The 12,500-nt window shown below is 45.0% G+C and overlaps 1 pseudogene across 1 annotated transcript in view; it reads right to left on the minus strand.

Annotated features, from left to right (window-relative positions):
- Positions 1-2,317: 2,317 nt before the first annotated feature.
- The window catches only part of LOC311117120 (active breakpoint cluster region-related protein-like), a 21,476-nt pseudogene continuing 11,293 nt past the window's right edge, over positions 2,318-12,500 (minus strand). The window contains exons 14-22 of the transcript in view: positions 8,937-9,011; positions 8,680-8,777; positions 7,524-7,634; positions 7,006-7,172; positions 5,445-5,584; positions 5,043-5,177; positions 4,846-4,951; positions 3,324-3,465; positions 2,318-2,529 (exon numbers count right to left, since the gene is read on the minus strand). The product of the transcript in view is annotated as an active breakpoint cluster region-related protein-like (transcript). The remainder of the gene's footprint in view (positions 2,530-3,323; positions 3,466-4,845; positions 4,952-5,042; positions 5,178-5,444; positions 5,585-7,005; positions 7,173-7,523; positions 7,635-8,679; positions 8,778-8,936; positions 9,012-12,500) is intronic.

Here is a 12,500-nt window from a genome sequence, read left to right on the forward strand (position 1 = left end):
AGAGAGAGAGAGAGAAAGAGAGAGGGGGTTGGGTGAGAGAGAGAGAGAGAGAGAGAGCGAGAGAGAGATGCACCTGCTCTGTTTTTCCAGTTACACCTGTCAGCAGACGTCTTCACAGTTGATCCCGACGACAGTGAGTTTGATCTGAAAACTCCCCCAGCACACACACACACACACACACACATACTTCAACGCTTACACACACACACACACACACACACACACTTACTAGTGACCTGCAAGCACTAAGAATACAACTACTGTACAACATACAAGTTCTCTTAGGGTTTATTCAGACAAGCTTTGCAATACAGTTTGTAAACCTTTACATATGTAATGCAAATACTGACTACTAGACTAAACACACAAAGCAAACATGCATGAGGGACGGTAGCAAGTATAAGTTTTGTCCCCACACATATGTGCACACACGTACACACACACACACACACACACACACACACACACACACACTAGGAGGCTGTGTGTGTGTGTGTGTGAGGGATTAGCTGCTACATGGTGTTTGTAACTGCCTCTGTGAGTTGAGTGGTGCCATGTTTACTGCCTGCCTGGTAGAGAGAGGCTTTTACGAGGCATGAGGTCTGCACCGCAGCCAGAGCCACAGTTCAACTAGACCTCCTGCAAACTCTCTCTTCTCTTCTCTTCTTATTTCCTCTTTCCTCTCTCTCTCTCTCTCTCTCTCTCTCTCTCTCGCTCTCCCTCTCTCTCTCTCTCTCTCTCTCTCTCTCTCTCTCCCTCCCTCTCTCTCTCTCTCTCTCTCTCTCTCTCTCTCTCTCTCTCTCTCTCTCTCTCCCTCTCTCTCTCTCTCTCACACACACAAACACTCACATTCTCAGAATCTAACACCCAAGTCCAAGTTCAACGAGCTATGTGGCTCTCGCTCTTCCCGTCTTCCCCTCTCACACACACACCACACACACACGCACAGCATGCATGCACACACATGCACACACACACGCACACATACGCACGCACACGCACGCACACACACACAGCTTCTGTTAACCTGAGAGGGAGAGGTCAATCCCTCTGATCCGCTGCCCGCATGCTTTCCATACGGACACGCTGCGGCCACGGCAACCCAAGTCCCCCCAGATTAGGACTAATCAAGCGTGCCTCAACTTTGGCCAACTCCTGCCCCAACCCCCTCTCACCCCCCAGCATCTCTCTCCCACCCCTCCTCTCTAACCCCTCTCTGCCCCCCAACCCACCACTCTGTCCACCAGACCCCCTCTCTCTCTCTCTCTGTCTCCCCTGCTACAGCAAGCTACAGAGGGTTACAAATACAGCACAGCCCACACTGCACTATCGGTGGCTATATGTTTTTATCCTGTGTCTGTTATAATCCAGTTATATCCTTTGACTATAACAAAGCGACATACACAGGTGTTGTTCATTCATTCTGGGTTAATGCATAACATACTCTCGCCTTCGCACTGTCCAACCCACCTCTACCTATCCTTAGCCTTACCTATGGTACATTTGACCCCCACACCCTTCCCCCCTAAAGATACTATATAGTCCTGTCTGTCCTCTGAAGCCTTTGGTCATGGATGTCTGTTTCCTCCTCTACTATTCAGACACAGCTTCTCCAGACTCCAGCTCCATTGTACTATGATGTGTTTGTAGTTTGCAATGGGAACCTTATTTGGCAGTCGCAGGGTTAGTGGGGAAAGGTGATTTACGACACCAGGGGCCATAGGGGAGGGCGAGGGTTCCGCGTTTCTTTGTTTCCAGGCGCAGTCTGGACGTTGTTATGGCAGGCAGGCACACACACACATCTGACACCATGCAATGGGCTTCCCGAAATGCTCAGTCTGTTGGAATGCGTGGTGGGAGAGAGAGGGAGAAGAAGGAGGAGAAAGGGTTGGGGGGCCGGGGTAAGGATAGGTGGGATTAGGGATGAAAAGGCTGAGGAGGGAGAGGTAACATTAGCCCACCCTGTCCAGGTGGTGTGGGAGTGGGGCCTGAAAGGGGCCCCCCAGCTGGGGTGAGTGCAGTGGTGGTGGTGTGTGTGCGTATGTGTGTGTGTGTGTGTGTGTGTGTGTGTGTGCGTGTGTGTGCGTGAACTCCGTCTAGTTGGATTTGAACCATAACTGATGAGATTTCAAGCTAGGGAGGTGACCCCCAACATTTTAACAACATCTGACACACAGACACACCCCAATCCCACCCACCCTCCCCCAAATCTACTTTCTCCTTACACCCTCCCATGTGCATCCACTGTCCATTTCTCTACGTCCTAGGACCTAGTCCCTCATATAAAGTAAAGGACAGGTCTTTCAACCCACAGCTTTAAAAATAAATATGTTTAATCTTTACAGTGTCTGTAGTTTACAAGTCCTCTCTCTATCTCCCCCGAGTCTCTGTTGGCCAACCGTGATGTTTCCAGGAGTTGGTTCATTTGTTGTTGGTCTAATCTTCCTCAGTGGTCTCTGTGTCATGTGGTATGCAGGTCTGGGCTGCTGGCAGGTTGTCACACTGCAAGTAGGAATACACAACCTGGACCTGTACACATAGAGGGACAGAGAAACAGAAATCTCTACGACTGTGTTTGAAATCAACTAATGTCCTCTTTAAAAAATGGTATATGCATCCTCCTTTCCTTAATATCAGGTAATCACTGATTTGACATTACTCGGTTAGTTAAAGCCATAGAAATAAGGATGTATTGTCAAAGTACACTGAGTGTACAAAACGTTAAGGACACCTTCCTAATATTGAGTTGCACCCCTTTTTGCCCTCAGAACAGCCTCAATTCGTCGGGCATGGACTCTACAAGGTGTCGAAAGCGTTCCACAGGGATGCTGGCCAATGTTGACTCCAATGCTTCCCACAGTTATGTCAAGTTGGCTGGATGTCCTTTGGGTGGTGGACCATTCTTGATACACACAGGAAACTGTTGAGTGTGAAAAACCCAGCAGAGTTGCAGTTCTTGACACAAACCAGTGTGTCTGGCACCTACTACCATACCATGTTCAAAGGCACTTAAATGTTTTGTCTTGCCCATTCACCCTCTGAATGGCACACATACACAATCCATGTCTCAATTGTCTCAAGGCTTGAGAATCATTCTTTAACCTGTCTCCTCCCCTTCATCTACACTGGTTGAAGTGGATTTAACAAGTGACATCAATAAGGGATCGTAGCTTTCACCTGATTCACCTGGTCAGTCTATGTCATGGAAACAGCAAGTGTTTTTTCAGTGTACAAGAACAAAGGCTGTATCTTCACTATGTTTTATTATAAAGGTAATCATTATTATTTCTCCACAGAGGCCCAGTTGAGATGCTATGACCAACCTGCACCACCACCTCCTGAGAGATGTCCACTGGCGGGCTGCTCTGCCCCAGAACAGCCACAGGGGGGCGCAGTAGACTGGGACCAAACACAGTGGCCAGGTTCATCAGAGGCATCTTGTTCACATCCTGTCTGTCTGACACTCTGGAGAACAGGTGAGAGTATGATGTCATTGGCAAAGATACGTATGAGAGTATGATGTCATTGGCAAAAATACACATGAAAACCACAACGGTATGCAATGGGAGGTGAGCATTACATGGATATGATGTTTGTTAATATTGTGATGAAAGTGTCTACTAAATGACCGAATGTAAATAGTAACGTGTAATATGTTAATAGTAACATGTTTTTAGTAACATACTTGTATTTTTTATTATTTTTAATTACTTTCTAGCCCTACCACCCCTCCCATAATTGGAGTAAACTAGTGAACAACAACGCTTAGGCCTCTACTTCCAGCTTATACATATTATATACATTTTATGGACACAGTCTATTTTACAATAGTTCTATTTATTACTCCTGTCCTTCCTCTACCCTCAGCCTCTCCCATCTATTTCTGATGTCCATCCGGTTTGATTTCTATTTGCCATATCTTTCAAACTGTGCTCTTTCACAAAAGTTCTTAACCTATAACCTATATACGTTTTACGGACACAGTATGTTTTACATTAGTTATCTTGTTGTTATTAGTTGTTATTAGTCCCAACCTTCAGCTCCATTCAACACCTCCCATCTATCTCTTAACACCGTCCATATTGGATTTCTATTTGCCATATATTTTCCAACTGTGCTGTGATGTTTCACAAAAGTTCTGAACCTTTCTATTCTCATTGTTTCTACAGATTGTAAATTGAAAATAAACATTTTTGCTAAAAATATTTGTCACACCCTGATCTGTTTCACCTGTCTTTGTGCTTGTCTCCACCCCCCTCCAGGTGTCGCCCATCTTCCCCATTATCCCCAGTGTATCTATACCTGTGTTCTCTGTTTGTCTGTTGCCAGTTTGTTTTGTTTCGTCAAGCCTACCAGTGGGTTTCCCCTTGCTCCTGTCTTCTCCGGTTTTGACCATTCTGCCTGCCCTGACCCTGAGACTGCCTGCCGTTCTGTACCTTTTGGACTCTGATCTGGATTATTGACCTCTGCCTGCCCTTGACCTGTCGTTTGCCTGCCCCCTGTTTTTGTAATAAACTTTTGTTACTTCGACACTGTCTGCATCTGGGTCTTCTCCTGAAACGTGATAGTATTATTATATTATTGATCGATTGACTATGACTTTTCAGATCACCCAGTAGTGCTATCTGCAGGGTTAGCTCCAGGTACATTTTACAATTCTTCAGCCATTCCTGGTCCTGTGACCAAAAACAAGCTACATATGGACAGCACCAAAACAAATGATCTAATGAAGTCTCTTCGCAGCAAAATCTGCGGCGCTGGGAAGGTTGTATCCCCCATATAAATAACATTCTATTTAGTAACATACTTAGTGTATAACAAATATTGAGAAGAGGTGAGAGAGACCGTTTGAGGTGGTGGAGGAGGAACAGGAAGGTGTTTTGGTTGACGGCGGGACAGGACTGGAGCAGAGACAACATGGACACACTCCTGGCGCTCAGGTCTGGGATGTCTAACAGAGAGAAACAACACAGGTATGGGTGGAGAATTGTGTGTGTGTGTGCGTGTGCGTGTGTGTGTGTGTGTGTGCATTTGTGACCTACCCAATGCCTTGGTGAAGCTCTGAAACAGCTCTGTAGGTATAAGGGGTTCTGGTAGCTCCCTGAAGTAGAGCTTCAGTATACCTGAGACAGCATTCACATCTACACACCTCAACCTGGACACTGCTTCACGCAGATCTAGAGGGGGATAGAGAGAGCGAGAGGAAAGGAGAGAGATGGAGAGAGGAAGAGAGAGATGGAGAGAGGAAGAAAGAGAGTGAGAGAGAGAGAGGAAAGGAGGGAGAGATATAAGGGAGGGGGAGATAAGGAAGAGAGTGATAGAGAGGAAAGAAAGGGAGCAAAAGGGTGAGATAGACGGAGTAAGATACTGAGTATGAGTGGACATTACACCACAACATACTTGAACTACACACCTCCAGTCCCACCAAACACACACAGACTCACTGGTGTTGAAGGCAGTCTTGAGGTTGATGATGTCACTGGTAGCTGCTGATAGCCTGTAGATGCCCACCTCCTCCATTCCTCTCCTCTCCACCTCCTCTACACAGCAACGCACCACATGTGGCACCAGGACTCCCTCCTGTCTGGATACACACAAAACACACACTCCGGGTTGTGTTTGTACATACACACATTGTATGTTATCGGCATCCTAGAAAACTTGTCTTGGATGTTCATATGGCGTTTCGAATGATTTGAATTTATTCTAGAGACATGAAACATGCAAAGCACACACAGGGCAATGACTACTTTCAAGTTATCTAAAAATGGAGATGCAGAGAGTGTGTGATTTCCCTTTTCATGCCATTCTTGTCTTGCCACAGATCTGCTATTCTTATATTACAAGAAGTTACGGTCTGTCAGAGTAGTTTCATTTCACTTCCTAACCAGACAAGAGAGGGAGACTAAAGTAGACCCCACATTGTCATTGATCATTATCTATTATTATTATTATTATTATTATTATTATTATTATTATTATTATTATTATTATTATCTTATCAAATTAGTTAAGAGATGAGAAAAGGAGAGGAATTCATTTCAGGGGGTCCAATCTGGCCCGCGGGTGGTTTGCTAAAAAACTACATATACAAAAAGAGGAACGAATTCAATATATTTGAAAATGGCTAAAGGCAAATCGAAACTGTGTAGAAATTATAATGGACCTACATTCATACAGTTTCTTGACTGTGTCTAGCTCGCTAATAATCACCCAAATTAAAGTTAGACAGTCAGGGAGTAATCAAAAAACTACGGATAGAGGACTATCTTTAGCAAATTTTGACGGGGGGAAAGATATATATATATATATATATATATTTGACTTTTTAGTGATAGCCAATTGGTAGTTACAGTCTTGTCCCATCGCTGCAACTCCCATTAGGACTCAGGAGAGGCATACGTCCTCCTCCGGACCCTGCCAAGCCGCACTGCCCGCTTAACCCAGAAGCCAGTCGCACCAATGTGTCGGAGGAAACGCCGTACAACTGACGACCGAGGTCAGCGTGCATGCGCCCGGCCCACCACAAGGAGTTGCTAGAGCGTGATAGGACAAGGACATCCCGGCCGGCCAAACCCTCCCCTAACCCGGACAACGCTGGGCCAATCGTGCGCCGCCTCATGGGTCTCCCGGTCGCGGCCGGCTGTGACACAGCCTGGGATCGAACCCAGGTCTGTAGTGACGCCTCAAGCACCACTCGGGAGGCCCACAGGGGGAAATATAACACATTTTAAGTGTGGCCCCCCCCAGACCTCATCGAAGACAAAATGAGTTTGATACATTTTAGCGATTTACAGGAGCAATTAGAATTAAGTGCCTTGCTCAAGGACATTTTTTACTTAATCGGCTCAGGGATTTGAACCAGCCACCTTTCGGTTACTGGCCTAACGGTCTTAACCGCTAGGCTACCTGCCACCACTTTAGAGCATTAAGATGCACTCAGTGTGCCAAAATCTCAGGTCCTTAAAGCTCATTGGACTATTTGTAATGATTGACAGGACTCACTGTGCCACAGCTCCAATGGGCATGCAGAAGATGGGCTGTTGCTGGGCGGGGGCCAGACTGGGCGGGTCTAGAGGGTGAGGGCAGTACTTTAGAGACAGAGTCACAACCACCTGGCCTAGAGATACGGTCTGTCTCTTCCATCGCTTCTGTAGGAGGGCTGGGTCCAGCTAGAAAACATACACATGAACAGGTGAACACAGGCGCACGCACACACACACACACCCACACAGCACAGGAGGCTGATGAGGGGAGGACGGCTCATAATAATGACTGGAATGAAATGAATGGAATGGTATCAAACACAAGGAAACCATGTGTTTAATGTGTTCGATACCATTCCATTCCAGCCATTACTATGAGCCCGTCCTTCCCAATTAAGGTGCCACCAGCCGCCTGTGACACGCAGTATACACCTTTAAACAGATAAAAACACACATGTATGTACATACACACACACCTTCTAAACATGGGAGAACAGACACTGATACACACATCTAGGCACAGATGCAGACACACACCTGTATGGAGGTCTTGCCAAGGACTCGGTCCTCACAGCTCTCTCCTACCTCTGGCTCTAACACAACCAGCACCCTGAGGTTCTGAGCCCCATCCACCTGGAATGAGAACTCCTGAGGACAAGCACAAGCCTGTCAAAGAGGAGTATTGATGACATACAGGTAACACGACTAAATTCAAATGGTAGTTTAAAAGACAAAATATCACTGAAAAGCATCATGATGGTATACAGATGTAGGATCTTAATTTGATCAACCTGTTGCGGGAGAACTTTGATGCAATGCAGGACATTTAAAAACGTGTTGTTTATTTGAGGTTTAAAAAGGCTTCTGAAGTTTTTAATTTCCATTTTGACATTTTAGACTTGATTTTCCCTTATGAAAACTGTATCAACCCCTACAAATATGTCCATTAATTATAATCCAGATACTAATTCACATGTCCTGTTGCTGCTGGATTATATTCCTGCTGTAGCAAACTGACCCAAATTAAGATCCTACATCTGTAACAACAATTTAGGTAGGATAATGATTCCCACTTTCAAAATGGCTGCCAGTAGAGCTAGCCTGGGTTAGAGGCCTTCACGGGTCCAAAAAGTTGGCCCTGGGGCTTTCCCACCCGGACTCGATATATGCATAAATATTTCTTTTTAAATATAGAGATCCGTTCTGAACAGACTTGAGGAAAGCTAGACCTGTTTCGTATAGACCTGGTTGGATCCAGACCCGGTTCGATCCGAGTGATGGAAGCAGCAGAAAAGTCCATTTTTAAGCTACTTTATTTCCCGGAGCTGATAAAGCACGTCGGAGAGGAGGTAGAGAGAGGTGAGGGGCCGTGTTATGTGTAGCAAGTGACACAGTTAGCAGGGAGGAGGGAGGGAGGGAGAGAGACAGCAACCAACCAGGCCGACTCACGCTATAGTAGACTAATTGCTGCCATAGCTAGGTTATTTATCATCCAAACCGGGAGAAGCTAGTTAAGCTAGCTAGGCTAATCGAGATATGCACTTTCTCGTCATACAAAGTTACAAACAACAACAACTCCATTTACAATATAAAGTAGCAGCCTCCCACATCAGATCCGACCTAGACCCGTAACATTATTTTGAATTCTGGACCGGGTCTCGGGTATTCAGCTAGCCTGCGTACAGCATCTTACCTGGTCCCAGTGAGGGCTGGAGCTGCTGACAGAGGAATGGGTCTGGGCCTGCCTCTCATAGAACTCAAAGCCATCCACCTCCACACACACATACATACCTACAGTAGGAGGGAGTAGTGAGACTCTGTTTAAGAGCTGCAGTGGAGTCTGAGGGTAGAGTATACTGTATGTATGTACTATATCTGGGTAAGATATAGACATTGTGGTATGCATATGGATAGTGTTAGATATATGGTAGATGGTGTGCAGATGCTCACTGGCTGGCTGTTGTAATCCACAGGCAGAGTGAACGGCTACACTGAGAGTCCCACATAGAGATTCCTCCTCACCTTCTGAGAGAGAGAGAGAAAGAGAAAGAGAGAGAGAGAAAGAGAAAGAGAAAGAGAAAGAGAAGAGAAAGAGAAAGAGAGAGAGCGAGAGCGAGAGCGAGGCAGTCATGCAGAAGCTCCTGACTTGTTATAACTTTCTGGTTGTTAAGAGTGAGATTAACAAAATTAAATAAGCAAAAAATATATAGGTAATCAAATTGTACAACTGAAGATCAACACAGGAGGAAAACATTGACAGAGTGTGAGTTAAAAGTGCAATCTTAATCGTGCTAGCTAGCTAAATTCAAATTTGTCAGCTAGTTCACTAGTTAGCTCCAACTGTTTATTGGTGGTAACCATAGCAACATGGCCACTGAGGCAGTGCTAGCAGCACTAGCAGCAGCAGCTAGACTGAGAGACTTTCCCCCCCTTTTTTTGAATTTCCAGCAGGAAGAATCAATTTTAAACACAGAATTCAGAGGGAGAACCCGGAAACGTTGTTTGCCGACTGCTCACACAACAGGACTGTTACAAACCTGTTATTTCACACAGACCACACTACTGCCTGGCATACAGCTGTAACCAGGCATTTCAGCTATACAACAAAGAAAGGCATCTGCAACAGAAGGCAAAATACACATTTTTGAGGACAGCGAAAAGGACCAGGAAAACAGCTTTCTGACAGTAAACGTGTACCAGAACGGCACTGTCATGGTCCAGGGCAGTGACGCTGCACTCAGCTCTTTTGTGCAGGACTTCCCCACCTTGGGGACAATAGCAGAAACCAAAAAGGACAAGGACAGCACCCCGACCTCTCCCCTCACCTCAGGCACTCCAACAGCAGGAGCCCAGGCCCAGATCCACAGGTCTGTCCTCCCCCCTGCCTGCCTATGACCACCAGAGCCATGATCACACCACCATCAGCCTGCTGAGAGACAGGCTGGCTCTGTTAGAGGTATGGGTTACTGAGCTAAAGGAGCAGCCCACCCAGCTACACCACCTCCAGCCCAGACACATAGCTTCTACAGGACCAGATCAACCAGTGCAGGACCCAGCTGAAGAACTCTGTCCAGGAGCTGAGAGAGAGCCTCACCACAGCGCTTGAGGAGGTAAAGGCCACCATGAGGAGAGAGCTAGTGCAAGTAAAGGAAGAGATGGCAAAGGAGTTGTATGTCATCAAAAGGGTGCTGCAGCATAGAGAACAGACTGAAGAGTTTAGCACTGGAGTTTAAAAATAAATCTTCAAGATGTTGACGTCATCATTCTGCAGGAGACATGGTGCAAGGCAGACATTGTCACTCACTCTCCCTCAGGCTACAGAGAGGTAATTGTGCCGTCACAGAAACACAGCTCTGTCAATAAAGGCAGAGACTCTGAAGGATTGATCATTTGGTACAAATCCGAACTACAAAATCGAATTGATCCCCTCAAAATGTGTAAATATCACATTTGGTTAAAACTGGATGTGTTCCATTGCGCAATATATGTCCCCCCCTCAGAATCCCCATGTTACTCAGAGGAGATATTCCCCACCCTTGACGAAGAGACGTGCCATTTCCAGGCCCATGGCAATGTACTCATCTCTGGGGACACAAATGTGCGCACAGGAACACTACCTGATCTAACGAGCACACAAGGGGACAACTTTATTACAGGCCTTACTGTTTATAACTGTCTTAATCTCCCCCATAGAAACAACAGTGACAGCACCATCAACAAAAAGGGAAGGGATCTGTTGTAGCTCTGTCGAAGCCTGGGTCTGTACTTTGTCAATGGTTGGTTTTGGGTGTACTCTTTGGGGAGATTCACCTATTGCTCACCTCTTGGCCACAGCACAGTAGACTACATGATTACAGACATTGACCTTTCTCTCTCAGCTCATTCACCGTCAAGCCACTAACACCTCTGTCTGATCACAGCCAAATGACCTTGTTCCTCAAAAGAACAGACATGGAAACAACCACACATTCACAGCCCAGTAAGCTGTACAAAATCAGAAGAAGAACAGATGGGCCCAAAACAGCACAGAAGAATAACAGAAAGCAACAAGTAACCAAAAAATCCAAACACTCTTAGATAACTTTCTGGATACCACATCCACTCACAGTAAAGAAGGCATCAATCTAGCAGTAAAAAAAATCAACAATATATTCAGGCAAATGGCAAAAGAAACACAACTGAAATCGATAAAAAACTAATCAAAAAAGACCACAGATGACAACTGGTTTGATGCAGATTGTAAAATTATAAGAAAAAAAATTAGAACACTATCAAACCAAAAGCACAGAGACCCAAATAATGGTGAATTATGCCTTCATGACTGTGATACTTTAAAACTCTATAAACGTACACTCAGAACCAAAAAAGCACAGTACAAAAGCAAGCAGATGACACTAATTGAGGAGTCCATATCACAAACAACTTCTGGCAAAATTGGAAAAACCTAAAAAAATAAAATGAAACTAGAGGAATTAATGATACAAAATGGTGAGATATGGAAAACCCATTTTAAAACACTACAACACCATTCAAATTGATGCAAATGCAGAACAATGCCAAATTCATGAGAAGTTGAATGGATTAGAAAAAGCTAGAAAGGACAATCAAAATCCATTGGACTCCCCAATTACTGACCAGGAGCTCTATAAGAAACTTCAGGCCCTCAAATTTAAAAAAGCATGCAGACCTGATGGCATCCTAAATCAGATGCCCAATTCACTAGTGCAAAATTTCAATTGGCTATATTAAAACTTTAATTTGATCCTGAGTGTAGGTTATTTCCCTGACATCTGGAATCAAGGACTCATAACCCCAATATTTAAGAACGGAGACAAATTTGACCCTAACAATTACAGAGGCATTTTGTGAACAATAACCTGCGGAAGATTTTCTGTAGTATTATAAATGTAAGAGTTCTAAACTTCCTTAATAAGCACAATGTCTAGAGTAAAAGCCAAATTTGATTTATACCAAAACATCGCACGACCGATCATATCTACACCCTACACACCCTGATAGATAAACATGTCCACCAAAACTATACCAAAACGTACGCTTGCTTTATCGACTTCCAAAAAGCATTTGATTCTATTTGGCATACAGGACTGTTCTACAAAGTTATTGAAAGTGGTGTAGGGGGTAAAACATATGACGTAATTAAATCAATTTGATTTATGTGCAGCATCAAAATAACATAATTATTTAACCACGGGTGGGGCCTTCGCCAGGGTTGCAATCTGAGCCCTGCACTCTTCAATATTTACATCAACGAATTGGCCACTATTCTAGAAAAATCCTCAGCCCCTGGTGTTAGTCTCCACAATTCAGAGGTTAAAGGCCAGCCCTTCGCAGATGACCTGTGCCTGCTGTCACCCACAGCACATGGCCTACAGCAGAGCCTGGACCTGCTAGAACAGTACTGCCAGACCTGGGCCCTGGCAGTAAACCCCCAAAATACAAAAATAATGATTTTCCAGAGAAGATCCAAATCTCAGGAATTAGAGCAAAGTTCTC

Source organism: Coregonus lavaretus (assembly GCF_964263955.1).
Source record: "Coregonus lavaretus genome assembly, contig: HAP1_SCAFFOLD_7635, whole genome shotgun sequence".
NCBI lineage: Eukaryota > Metazoa > Chordata > Actinopteri > Salmoniformes > Salmonidae > Coregonus > Coregonus lavaretus.